Source organism: Diabrotica virgifera, chromosome 8, assembly GCF_917563875.1.
Source record: "Diabrotica virgifera virgifera chromosome 8, PGI_DIABVI_V3a".
NCBI lineage: Eukaryota > Metazoa > Arthropoda > Insecta > Coleoptera > Chrysomelidae > Diabrotica > Diabrotica virgifera.
In genome coordinates this window covers 123,609,253-123,624,965 of record NC_065450.1, presented here as the reverse complement: position 1 = coordinate 123,624,965, position 15,713 = coordinate 123,609,253, and the positions used below count along the sequence as shown (strand labels likewise).

The 15,713-nt window shown below is 32.6% G+C and overlaps 1 long non-coding RNA gene and 1 pseudogene across 1 annotated transcript; both read right to left on the bottom strand.

Annotated features, from left to right (window-relative positions):
• Positions 1 to 5,108: 5,108 nt before the first annotated feature.
• Positions 5,109 to 7,010, bottom strand: LOC126889834 (uncharacterized). Its single transcript, XR_007700184.1, has 2 exons — positions 6,267 to 7,010; positions 5,109 to 5,391 (listed from the first exon to the last, which is right to left on the bottom strand). It is a non-coding gene; the product is annotated as an uncharacterized LOC126889834 (long non-coding RNA).
• A 918-nt stretch (positions 7,011 to 7,928) lies between these two features.
• LOC126889833 (uncharacterized) lies at positions 7,929 to 10,296 on the bottom strand (annotated as a pseudogene).
• Between the last annotated feature and the right edge of the window lie 5,417 nt (positions 10,297 to 15,713).

Below are 15,713 nucleotides of genomic sequence, written 5' to 3'. Positions count from 1 at the left end.
AATATCAGGACACCACCGTGGATTTTTTCAATTCTATTATATGAGGCAGCTTGACAATAATTCTCAAAATTAATACTATTTACACTTAATTCATTACACCATGTCTCAGTAACACAAACAATATCCGGACAGTTACTATTTAAAATTAGCTCAAGTGCACTTGTTTTGTTAGCTATTGACTGTGAATTTACACAAATGATTTTAAAATGATTATTATTTATCTCTGAACTACTTGCATAGAAGTGCAATATTGTATATCCCAACATATTTATAACTTTTGATTGTAGTGACATTTATTTTGATTTAAAGTTAACCCATATTTTTTAACGGCATTTAAAAACTTCTGTAAATTCAAATCATAGCTATCTTGATCCTCACCACTAACTGTTACGTCATCTAAATAAGCGTAAACCCGTTGTAGATTTTCTTTTTTATTGATATAATCAATGGCTCTCTGAAAATATGATACTCCATTGGTCACCCCAAGAGGAATACAACAAAATTGGTAAAGGCATACACTTTCCTCAAAAGCTGTAAATGGTTTGTCAAATTCATGAATTGGTATTTGATGATACGCATTTTTTAAATCAACTACCATCTGACGTTTATGATTTTCGTTTTTGAAAAAAATGATGTATCACAGACTTAAAATGCGTTTATCTCAAACACAGTTAAGTTTAGCGAGATGAATGTAGTATACTTTTTTAAATAAAAATATTAACATAATAAAAATTTTGATTAAAAAAATTGAACGTATTAAATGAGTGCTGAAAGATGTATATAGCTCCGTTTGGAAAATATATCATTTTTGGTGGCGAATTTAGTTTTCTCGTCCCAAAAAACCCCCGCTTACCAAATTTAGTGTTATTATCCCATGCCTGTTAGGAAATATTCAAGAATAAATAAAATAAAAGTTTAACTTTGACACCCTGTATCTCGGTTATTATCAACTTTCGTACTAAGGTAAGTTAGCTTAAATCAAACTATTTTAACCCCAGGAATCTAAGGTTAAGCTATCGCCCATTCTTTACCAAACACCCTGTATATCGTACTAGTGACGTCATCCATTTGGATGTGATGATGTAATCTACTATTTTTTTTTAAATGGGAATAGGGGTCGAGTGCTAGCTCATTTAAAAGGTTATTCAATTCCATATTCAGTAATATAAACATTAACATGATTAATTATACAGAGTGTCCAAAGAATTTTTTTAAATTAAATTAATTGACACAAAAAGAAGAATGAGCTAGCACACGATCGCTATTCTCATTTAAAAAAATAGTCGATTACGTCATCACGCCCAGATGGATGACATCACTAGTATGTTGTATACAGTAGAACCCCGAAAATCCGAACTAATTGGGGGGACAGCCTGTTCGGATTCTGAAAAGTTCGGATTATCTGAAAGTCAGCCTAACTAGTAATTCAAAGCTCTCCTGCAAAACGTGTAACCTGACTATGAGAAAACCGAAGTAAATTTATGTTTAACCTTTATAAGAGATGTTCAGCAGACATCAAGAAATCATTACTTTTCTATTCACCCATTATTACCCAAATGTATACCTCATTTTAACTACAATTATAACAAAGTACATTCCTCATTAATAACCCGGCTAAAACTTACCCATGGACTTTTTCCAGAGCATCTACATAGGATTGGAATCTATGAAACTCCCTTCTGTTCCTGTAACCATGAGTCCATCAGGGATCTGAACATGTATTCTTTGATTGTCTTAATCATAGGAATCAGACTCAAAACTTATATTTAGGTTTAATTAACCTTAACATTAGCCTTCCAGTTAGCATCAGCAATGTTTTATCTTATTCTGACAAATCTATATTTAATATCTTAATCAAGTTTATAAATGATTCTAAGATAAAAATTTAAACATATCTATAACAAAATTCTGTGGCAAAAAGACTCTTTGTCTAATGCCATCTCTTTGGCGCGCGCGCGCCCTCACACACACACACACACACACACACACACACACACACACACACACACACACACACACACACACACACACACACACACACACACACACACACACACACACACACACACACACACACACACACACACACACACACACACACACACACACACACACACACACACACACACACACACACACACACACACACACACACACACACACACACACACACACACACACACACACACACACACACACACACACACACACACACACACACACACACACACACACACACACACACACACACACACACACACACACACACACACACACACACACACACACACACACACACACACACACACACACACACACACACACACACACACACACACACACACACACACACACACACACACACACACACACACACACACACACACACACACACACACACACACACACACACACACACACACACACACACACACACACACACACACACACACACACACACACACACACACACACACACACACACACACACACACACACACACACACACACACACACACACACACACACACACACACACACACACACACACACACACACACACACACACACACACACACACACACACACACACACACACACACACACACACACACACACACACACACACACACACACACACACACACACACACACACACACACACACACACACACACACACACACACACACACACACACACACACACACACACACACACACACACACACACACACACACACACACACACACACACACACACACACACACACACACACACACACACACACACACACACACACACACACACACACACACACACACACACACACACACACACACACACACACACACACACACACACACACACACACACACACACACACACACACACACACACACACACACACACACACACACACACACACACACACACACACACACACACACACACACACACACACACACACACACACACACACACACACACACACACACACACACACACACACACACACACACACACACACACACACACACACACACACACACACACACACACACACACACACACACACACACACACACACACACACACACACACACACACACACACACACACACACACACACACACACACACACACACACACACACACACACACACACACACACACACACACACACACACACACACACACACACACACACACACACACACACACACACACACACACACACACACACACACACACACACACACACACACACACACACACACACACACACACACACACACACACACACACACACACACACACACACAACCTTTATAATCATTACATATAAAGTACCTACGTATTTATTTTTAAGAAATTTTAAATGTCAAAGTCCTACTAATCCAATATTGTTCAATTTTCTGGTTATACTCTATATAATAAACATGTATTTAAGTTTTTGTCTTAAATTTTTTAAAAAAATTTCAATTTCCGTTAGTTTGGATTTGCGGGGTTCTACTGTATGTCAAAAATATATATGGGGGGGGGGGGTCAAAATATAGTGAATAACCCTGTACATCAAGAAATTTACTACCAACGTCTCTGTTACTGAATATATCACTAAGTACAGGGCAACCTATTTAAAACTTAAAAAATCAGCTAAAAAATTATACTATCAAAATCATCTGAGAAGCTTTAAGTGTTGCAAAAGAAATTTGGTCCATAATAAACAATCTTCGAAATCAAACTCACACAGCTCAAACATTTTCCCTTCCAGACCATGAATACTTTATTAATGTGAGTAAAATTATAACATCAACTATTTTGTCACAAGAGATCAATTTTGTTAAGATCCGATTTCCTATCTCCCTAATTCAAGAAAGGTCTCAAATTCATTATTTATAAGACTAGTTGATTAATCTGAACTGATCCAAACAATCAATAGTATCAAAAGCAAATCTTCCTGTAGTACTGATGGACTATCCATAAAAATTGTCATAAAAATCTCCCAGAAAATGTGTTGGGAGTCCTCATCCCACTAACGACTCTTTTAAGGGGCTATCCTAGTGTAAAAGAACGAAATTCACATACTTTTTTTGGGAATATCTAAAATAAAAAGTACTGTACCAATTGTTTTGAAAATTTGCATGACCATTTATTATAAAAAGAAGTACAAGTAAAACAATTTTCATAAAAAAAAATAATGAAAATTTAACGATTTATGCCCTATCTACTGGCACAGTGAAAATAAAAAACATGGCTCCACTGCTGCAGTGATTGGGACTAATAGAGATCCTGAATTATAAAATTGCAAAGTGATTATTGAAATATAAGTTATTTCCTATGTCCTATACCATCAATTAGCATTTTTGGAAAAATGACAAAGTGTTGAAATTTTTTTTAAATTAGCTAGAACATTTTCAGTTTCAAAAACCGCCAAATTGACATTTTTTATCCGATTAAAAAAATCCCTATTTGATGGTATAGAAAATAACCTATATTTCAATAATAACTTTGATATTTTATGTTTCAGGATCTCTTTTAGTCCGAATCACTGCAGCAGTGGAGCTATGTTTTTAGTTTCACTGTGCCAGTAGATGGCGAATAAATCGTTTAATTTTCAATATTTTTTTATGAAAATTGTTTCACATGTACTTCTTTTTATAACAAATGTTCATGCAAATTTTCAAAATAATTGGTACAGTATTTTTTATTTTAGAAATTCCCAAAAAAGTATATGAATTTCATACTTTTACACTAGGATAGCCCCTTAAGAAAGGTAAATTTCTAGAGCTGCCTAAAGACAGCCATCATTATTCCTCTTCATAAGGGTGGTGAAAAATCTAATGCCTGCAATTATAGACCTATTGCATTACCACTGGTACTCTCAAATAGGACTCATAATACACAAGTATAAAAACTTGTTGCTGGTATGAGCACATTGTGTAAATGTTAGGATTTAAAGAGGATATAAAAACCTTCAATACGATTATGAGCGTTAGTCTCTTTATATCCTAACATTTTTTTGTTATTGTTTTAGTTTATTATTGTTTTTTATGACTCTTTGTAAGTTTTGTGTATAAATTGTACAATTTTCCATGACAATAAAGCATTTTTCTATTTTAAGTTGTCTATTTGTTAAACCAAAGCATTGATTATTATTACAAAATATTAATATAATCAATTAAATAATAATATTAATCTCACAAACAACGTAGGAAGTATAGTTAAAAAGAATAAACATAGTAATCCACAATGAAATAAATCTGCACATAGCTATAGCCCAAAGTAACTTCTGTTGTTTATCCAAATCTTCAATAGTCAAAAACATTTGTGTAAAGTTAGGTTCCAGCAGTTTCTCCTTTTCCTACATTTAAAATAGCTGGTGTTTATTCCTAAAAACAACAAATACATAAATAAAAACTCTAAATTGTATACCATAAAAAATCATACAAATATGACAAAATATCACATGAGTATTTTAACATTATTTAAGGACAATTGCCATAATAAGCCACAACAAAAATGTATTAAGCGAAAAAGCTATAAAGCTGAAACAGGAAGTTGCTATGTTTGGTCTATATATTAATGAAAGTAAAAAAAATACCTATATGGAGTGCACAAAGTCGAATCCACATGAGAATCTGAAGGTAGACAACCATACCTACGAATATGCCTCCACTTTTCCCTACCTAGACTCAATAATAAAAAATGACAACAACACCTGTCAAGAAATATAACAACGGATTCTTATCGGTAATAAGAAGTGTTTTTATGCATACAAAGACTTAATGAAAAGTAAGTTACTGTTACTGAATCGTGAGTATAAGCTTAGAATCTACAAAACAGTAATTACACCAGTGGTCACATATGGATGTGAAATGTGGACCATCTCAACCACTAATGAAAATCGACTAAAAATATTTGAACGTAAAATACTAAGGAACATATTTGGACCAACACATTGTAGAGATGGTTCATGGAGAATTAAAATGAACCACAAGCTGAATGAACTAATGCAGAGCGCAGATATTGTTAGATTTGTAAAGTCTAAAGAAGATTTAAGGACAGTTTAGGCAGGCTATATGCATTAAGGCATTATTAAGCTTTGCATTTAACCATATTGTAATACACTATATCTTACATGATCAAGCATGATTTTCTTTACATAACCCTTGTTCTAAACTAGAACCGAATTGGTAAGTACATGTATATTATTATTGTAGACATTTCAAAAACTTATTACTTAGTTGAATTACTTTAAACTTACCACTTATAAAATGTTTACTGTATACTCTCATATTTTAATTTGAGGTCTGTTCTCCTTATTGCTTTTATCCAATGTTCCTGCCTTTGTTTGGATAAAATTCATTTAAATGTATTGCTGGGGGAAATGTATAGCCTTGGGAACAGTAAAAAGTGAGGATTTTATCCCTGTCTGTCCTATTCCCGCAATTTACACGATTCACAAGAAAGCCCTTGCTACAAGTCGGTCAAACACAAGGAAAGATGTTTTTTCTTTTTTAAACAAATTGACACAAACTGATAATTACTATGGGATAATTCAGTTCTGTAGGCGATAAACAACTTTATATTTAATTTACTATCACAATTTCGCTGCACAATTAACAATCAAAAACAAAACCAAACAGAATATTTGTCTAAAAACATCTACAAATTACAAATAAATGTAAACAGTGACTAAATAAAATAAAAATAACACGAAAGACATCAGCTAACTTCATACTTCTCCTAACTTAAAAATGACGTTTATCATACTGTCGCAGCTTTACTATGTGTAAGAGTGAAGTAGCACTAATCCAAAGAAAAAAGATGGTGTCGTCACTTCGCTCCGAATGACACTCTCTCTATGTCAATATATACCTCTATGGTCGGTTCTTGGGAGATATGTATTCTTTGACCACAGCCTCCTAAAGCTTACAAGCCGTGAACTAAGAAAGGCAACACCGCAACAGCTGTTTAAGGTAGTCCGATAGTCCCATTGTTTACAATTTCAGCACAGCAGAATAATGAGAGTTATTTATCGCGAAAACAAAGTTAAAAGATGCTTTAAATAAAAATAAACGACATGACTAATAAAAGAGAATTATCGAAAACGTATTTTAACTTTTATTTTGACAAAGGACATTAAGAATATGTATGTATAATATAAAAATAACTTAGAAGATTCTGACCAAGTGACCAGTGGTGACCGATAAATAAGATCCTACTAGTTAAAGTTAAAATTAAAATAAGATCAGTGAAAGGAGTAACACGTTAAATTTAATTATTTTGTGATTTGAAGAATACCACAATCATCTTACAACCTAATAATCATCTTATTACATGGCAGAGTCCACAGTATTTGATGGCAGTACAATTAGAAATAGCTATTTTAGAAGTTGCATAGTATACTTTTGCATAGTATGGGTATATAAAATGAGGAATTTATAGACAATGTATTATTAGGGGAGTGAATATCCAGTCATCAACTACCCAATGACACAATGGCAGACTCCTCAGCCAGCAGTTGAAGTGCTGTATAATTAATAATTGCTTTAAGAATTGTTAGTGAAAGAACATTTTCTATTATTTTGACATGTGGAATCAGATGCAGGTTACCTTTTGTTCAAAAAATAATAAAGGCTAGTTCAGATTTACTAGGCAGAAAGTTAATATAGCCTATTCCACGAACATACGCCTCTTTTGGATTATTTCGACAAGGAATATTTTATTGTGCAAAATAAGAAGAACGAAAGTAAATTGCAAATTACATTGTTGTTTATTGGAGCCAATTATTAGCGCCATTTACTTTCGTACTTCTTATGTTGCACAGTAAAATATTCGTTGTCGAAGTAATCCTAAACAGGCGTATGTTCGTGGAATGGCTCATATATAAAAGTCTAGGTAGTTAATATAAAAAAATAAAATAAAAAAAATACATTTATTGCCCTAATAATATTTATAATACATTCACTTAATATATTTCATTTCTTCACCAATGTTCCACTGTTGCACGCTCTCCTTTGAACTGCTTCTGTTGTGGATCCCTGAGTCTTCATGTCTTGGTCACCTGGACCTCTTCTTCTGTTGCAGTAGTTAATAGAGAAAACCTTGAAATACTAGCAAATGAAGATGCTATTGATATTGATATAGAACAAACTGTGGCAGTACATTTTCAACCAGGAGCAAATCTAGTACAACAAAATTCTGTGTGTGTGCGTGTTTGTTTTAAAATATAATTCACCATAAGGTTAATGTTGATAATTTTATTTTATTGGACTGCAGTTTGTTAATAAGTTTATAAATAAAAAATACATTATATTGGTGTCTGATTTTATTATTCTCAGTGTGTTAATAAATTTATAAACACATACATTGTATTGGCATTTTAAATGACAAAAATAATAATAGGATAATAGAGCTTTTCAACGATTCTCATTTGTTTCGATCTTCTGTCATGTGTCGTATATTTATATTATTATTTATATCATAGAGTTAAATATTAGCATAGAGAGAGTGTCATTCAGAGCGAAGTGACGACACCATCTTTTTTATTTGGATTAGTGCTGTTTCACTCTTACGCATAGTAAAGCTGCTACAGTTGTCCTCCTCTTCCGTGCCTATATTCACACTGAATGTGATTATAGATTCTCGATACAATGTGTTAGAAGGAGATGCAGAAAACCAGTCACAGAGATCTTGTCGTCAGGAAGCGCGGAAGGTAGGCTCCCTCTATGTTAATATATACCTCTATGATTTATATCTCTATGATTTAATATTGAGGCTGCAGAGAGGGATTTGGAAGAAATCGGGGTGAAGGACTGGAGAAAGAGTGCAGAGGACCGAAAAGAATGGAGAAATATTATCCAGAATTTAGAAGCCGTAGGCCTATAAGGCCTGTTAGCGCTGTTATATATACGACATATTTATGACAGAAGCATGACATTAACGTCACAATAGTTTTGGCTAATTGTTTATCATTGTTGGCAGCAACTCCAGTAATTTGCTGTGAGTGATAAAGAACTCCGGGATTTACATATATTTCATCTACAAGTAAATCGACTACTTTTTCTCGATCATTCAAATTTGATGCTACATATGACAAATAATTATTTTCTAATTGATCATCAGGAGATACATGAAAAGATGATGTAATCATTTGTAAATATCTTTTAGTGGGCAAATTTAAGTATTGTTGAATGATATAACATGACGTTGCCTGCTTATATATGGTAAGAGCAAAAAGAACTGATGGTAGAGAATATTTGCCTACTTTCTGTTAGTAACAATAACGGATTTTTCACAAAAGCCAAAGTTCCCTTTATTTTATCTATATCAGTATTTTCTATCACTCTGTCAATTTCACTACATATTTTAGTAATTTTAAAATTATTGTCATTGATGCTTTCAAACAAAAAGAATACCTGGATAGCAGATTTTCTAGTTGTGACCAGCACGATAATATACAGTCAAAAATGGTAAAATCCATTTTAAATCCTGAGGTTACAGTGGGCTGTCCTTCATATATACAGATACAAGTAATTCCTTCGTTTGAATTCGTAATATTAATGTTTGAAATAACTTATATGCACTAATCACTGCAGTGACTGTCAATATTTAATAATGTATTACAAATCCTTTCTTCTACAACTTTTATCTGTCAGTTTTTTAACTCAATCTTCTCACTAACATGTTGTACAAGTTGATTGAAAGCTACGATAAGGTCTTCGTTTTCAAATTCCTTTACAATATTTTCTTCCCAGAGACTTATTTCAGCACGTCTAGTTTCAGGATTTTTTCTTGTTGGTGGTTTTGGGTTAAATAAATATGAAGGTTGATTTTCAAAAATGCTTGGGATTGCGTTCTCTTTCAACTTCAGGTATGTCAAATTTCGGTAAAGAAGTCAGTTTCAATATGTCGGTCGAATCAAAATGTTTTTTACATACCACTGAACTAGCAGTTACTGTAAAATTTTCACGGTTAATAGATCTAATCCACTGATTACGAAGGTGATCGTTTTTGGGAAAAGAGAATGTACTTTGGGCCTGTTCATATTTTAAAGTAAGTTGCATAATTTGATTTGCCATTTGGTACACTGCAGTGTCTCGACATCTCTAATTTAATGTGTTATAGTAAAGGATATAAAAGAAAAATGAATTAATTGTACCTGTACCAATGAATTAATAACACTTATCGAGATGGGGTTTGTAGTTACTAAAGGGATGTTGTGGTTGTGAATTTAACAGTTTGTACTACATCTTATTGTTAGTAATCACACAAATATTACAATATACATAAGAGGTACATACTTTTTCTTTTTTAATCAAATAATTCACCAATAATACACTAAAAATTAACAAAATTAGCATAAACTCCCAATGTAAACAAAGTAAATATGGACTACCATCGGACTAGCTTCAACGTTGCCAATTTTCTCATTTCACGGCTTGTAAGCTTTAGGAGGCTGTGGTTGCGTTCATCAAACAGAGAGCTTGGAATCGGATTGGAAGCTCTTTTTTTAGTGAACGGTGCGCTGAATTAATCGGATTGGAAGCGCTCGCCATTTTATTCAGCCTTAAATTTGTTATTGTGCTGTGATAGCTGAATCCCGCCAACTTTAAAATTAAGTTCAAAGTAAAATGGACAATTTAATTAAAATTGAATATAAATACAATAATTATTGTATGTAATTTATTGTAAATATTTGTAGTTCTTATTTATATGTATCCTATATATAGTTAATATCTAAATTAAGTTAGAACTATTTGTGTTTTTTTATTTATATAGTTACTAGAAATATTAACACAATATGTGTATAGTATAGTATTTTTACTACAAAAGCGATGTTACGTATGTCAAAATTTTTGACTTAAGAGAACTGTCAAAACATTAGAATGTGACTTTTCATTATTGCCATGTTTATAATAAACATGGCAATAATGAAAAGTCACATTCTAATGTTTTGACAGTTCTCTTACGTCAAAAATTTTAACCTACGTAATAACGCTTTTGTAGTAAAAATACTATAGGTACCTAACTCATTTATTTTCCAACAATCCAGTTTTTGATTGATTCACAAATCTTATAAAAATTGGTATTGATTGCATACCAACTATTTGTAATTAATATTTACCTACAATAAAATTAAATTTAATATAGGTAGGTAGATACCTATACAATAATACTCCATATTAGTTATTTTCAATAATATTTCCAATTTTTTATTCTTCTTCACCCACCGTTATATTATTAATTTCTTTATTTAGCATACCTACTCAATATTGCATTTATCCAGAACCTTATTGCCTTCTATATTATAAAATTGTGTAAAACACAATGTTCGTTAATCGAATATTTTCTGTATCAAATTTTAATCCTCTAATTTTGCATTTTATTAGTTCAAACCTTTCTACAGCTGACCGAATCTTTAATTTATTATCAAAATTTTCTTGTTCTTGTAATAAACGTTTATTATTCTGGTAAGATTTCATTAAGTTAAGTATCTAGATATGCTGAATTTTGAATGAGATATATATTCGCTGGTAAAATGGAATCTGCTCGAGTTAAATAGTTAATAGGCCTGGATCCTGCATACCAAAAGAAAGTTTATTAATAGCAAGCTGAAAATTTATTATTAGCTTAACGGTGTCTAGTCGGACAAACTTTGATGTTTTAATTTAAAACAAACACTGGAACGGGAAGTTTTAATTGTTGAACAGGTTACAGGTTTCGAACGTCAGACTACAAAAACGTCTCATGTATTGTGTCGGACATAACTTCCAATTGATTTGCTACTCTTTCATTAGCATGCAAAATCAGACTGCTATTTATCACCAATATAATTCCTATCCTCTGACATGTTCTACGTGTCGGAATTATTAAAATGCCCAACATAGAGAGAGAGACATACTTTATTGATACAATGTACTAAAAGGCCATCGACCAAAGTCTTTCAGCCAACTGCCCAACATATTTTTCGGACAAAAATTTTTTCATATATTATAATATACAAAGTTTGCTATTGAATAAACTTAAAAACAACCTGCTAGTTTTCACAATCATAAACTTGTCAGGATGGCACGTTCCACAATTAAGGCTTCCCCTGTTCCAGTGTTTCTATACATCAAAGTGTGTCCAACTAGACACTGTTAAGCTATTAACAAATCTGAGCTTGCTATTAATCAACTTTTTTTTGGTATGCGGGATCCAGGCCTAGGTACGAAATTTTTAAAAGTAGACGTTTTAAAAAAAATTTAATTATACAGTTTAAACAGCTTTTTCAAAACTATTTACAATCATACTATTTGTTGTCATTTCATGGAATTAGGCATACTCCAAATTTAATATAAGTACTATGAAAAAAGAACTAGAGGGAGATATAATCTATTTTTTAATAAGATTCTTTGATCACAACCAACTAACTCTTGAGATAAACTGGGAATGCAGTAGACATCCCTTTATGATGCTCATACAGAAGCACATTTCCAAGCAATCTTACATTACAAAGTTGTTGCTGGCATCCTATAAAGGGAAAAAATAATTATTTTGCATGGTTACGTTATCTTGAAGCTGTATTCGATAAAAAATTCTGAAACGAGAAAGCTCACTTTAATACTTATCCGGGCAAGACATTTTACTTCCATATAAAAGACATGGCGTTTCGGGCCTATTGAGCCCCACTTGCCCGGATAAGGGTTAAAACAGTAAAAGAAAACGCAGCAGCATAAGGTACTGTTAGTTGGGAGCACTCTGAAGACCACCATGTGTTCGTTGTTCTCTGATAATACCATCAATACAGATAGAATTATTTCTACGAGTATGGCTATGTCAAACGAAATAAGGATTGAGAGACCTTTTACATGCTCTCAGTGAAACAAATGCAATTTTAGAGCCACAACCAAATACTAGGAACGCTAAGGAAGAAATTCCTCTTATTAAAAAAAGAATGGAGGGACAATTCTTGTTAACAAATTCTGCTTAACAATGGAGGAGGAAGATATATGAAAGGTTGTGTTACAATACATTTAGTTTTTATCTAAGCATGAAAATAAATATTATAACCACATTTGTACTACATTTATTTTCAAACAAACCAGTTTTTTATTGATTCACAAAAAATTTTTATTGATTACGATTTACAATTAACCCATTCGCAGATACGACTATATATGCATGTACTTACAAAGGGAAATTACTGTCTGCATATGAAAATGTGTCCACAAATGTGTTAATACAATATTTACAATAAAATTATATTATAGAATATTTACAATAAAATTAAACTCAATATACACATTGATATTCAAGATTAGTTATTTCCAATTTTTTGTAATTCTATATTATTTGGGTGAAAATCTTATGGGTGCCGTGGCCGTTAGTAGGCATCCGCTATGAGAGAAATTTTTTGGAAAATACGAAAATATACATTATTTTAAGCTATTCTCAAAAAAAAATTTTGCGGATTATCCATTAGTTTTCATAATAAAAGACTTTGAAAATTGGATTTTATACACTTTTTTAGACCGCCATATTGATAATTACATGTGACGTTGCTGGATGTTGCCAAATCTATAAAAAAATTTAGTTTTACAAGTAACAAATTTTGACGCATTTTTGTGGGGAAATGCACCTAACCTAACCAAACCTGGACCGTACGGGCATCGGTACAGGAGGGATTTTTCTCGATTTATCTTTGAAATCTAGGGATTTTTAATGTGTGACATAATTTTTATATTTATTGCTAGTGCCACCTACTATGTAGTAATTAAACAATTCAAATTTAACAATACAGTTTTCTTCAACTTTGTTGGCGTTTATTGTTTTGTTACAAATTGACAGCTGACAATGACATTTTCTTATTTTTTTGTTAACATTGACAGCTGACAGTGACATTTATAATATTTAACAAAAGGTAATGACAGTTTCTTCTTTTTTTTTTGTTGACATTGACAGCTGACAGTGACATTTTCTTCTTTTTTTGTTGACATTGACAGCTGGCAAGGACAGTTTTTTTGTTGACATTGGCATCTGACAATGGCATTTTCTTCTTTTTTTGTTGACATTGACAGCTGACAAATGGTACTGACAGTTCTTTCGTTTTTTTGTTGACATTGACAGCTGACAAATGGTAATGACAGTTTCTTCTTTTTTTTGTCGACATTGACAGTGACATTTTTTTGTTAACACTGACAGCTGACAATGACAGTTTTTTTTGTTGACATTGACAGCTGACAATGACATTTTCTTCTTTTTTTTGTTGACATTGACAGCTGACAAATGATAATGGCAGTTTCTTCGTTTTTTGTTGACATTGACAACTGACAAATGGTAATGACAGTTTCTTCGTTTTTTGTTGACATTGACAGCTGACAAATGGTAATGACAGTTTCTTCTTTTTTTGTTGACATTGACATTTTCTTCTTTTTTGTTGACATTGACAGCTGACAATGACATTTTTTTCTCTTTTGTTAACATTGACAGCTGACAATGACATTTTCTTCTTTTTTTGTTGACATTGACAGCTGACAAATGGTAATGATAGTTTCTTCTTTTTTTTGTTGACATTGACAGCTGACAGTGATATTTTTTTCTTTTTTTTGACATTGACAGCTGACAATGACATTTTCTTCTTTTTTTGTTGACATTGGCAGCTGGCAAATGGTAATGGCAGTTTACATAATAAATGGCAGTTTACAATTAATAAACGGGCAGACTGCAATTGCGCGCAGCGGTCAGAAAGGAGGAAGACCTAACCCTTCGGTCCAAACCTAACTTACGGGTAACAGAGTGAGAGAACCGCAGGAGGTATTTGACCGCTGCGCGCAATCACAACCCACCCTAATAAACATAGTTTAATTTGTATCTCTCCATTGACCTCACCGTACATAAACGGCGACACTGTCTTTCTTTGCACTTAAACTGTTTTTTAATTAATCAAACACTTTGCAAATGTTGGATTAATTCTAAATCGCTTTGTGATATTATTAATATCAAAATAAGAAGTTACATCCATTTTTCGATACTAAACGTGAATGACAACTAATCTTGTTTTGACAAATTTTCAAATTCCAAAGATATTTTGATTTATTTAGGCCCGGTCTTTTCACCTCAGGATAAATAGTTAACGGGAAGTTTATCTGACAGATAAAAAAAGTAGCGTCTTTTCACTCTGGAATAAAGTTATCCGGCAGATAAATTGACGTTAAATATCAAATATTTAACTGCCGAATAAAGTACCGAATAAGAAGTTATCTGGCAGATAAACTTTGATTTTCGTATATTTCATGGTTTCTGATTACCAGGAAACTAAAAATATAACCTAAAATCTTGAGGGTCTGATTGAATTTATTGCAAAAGTAAAATTTTGTTCTTTCTAAAAATTCTCAATCACAAATTTTATGTTATTTTGTTTTTATACATACCTACCTACTGTAATTTTTTAAGCAGAGTTATTAGATATTAAATTAAAGATGGGTTATAATTTGAAAAAATTATAATAGGTATGTATTATTGTATACCTACCCAACTATATTCATTTACAAAGGAAAACAAGTTGTAAAAAATAAAAATAGAATAGTTTCTTATCCCATCATTTCTTTGAATTGCCAAATATTTTACGATTCCAAAATGAAAGGTATTGATATATGTAGGTAGTAACTAGAATTATGTATGCACATGGTTCTCAGAAACAGTAGATGATACCTACCTTGAAAAA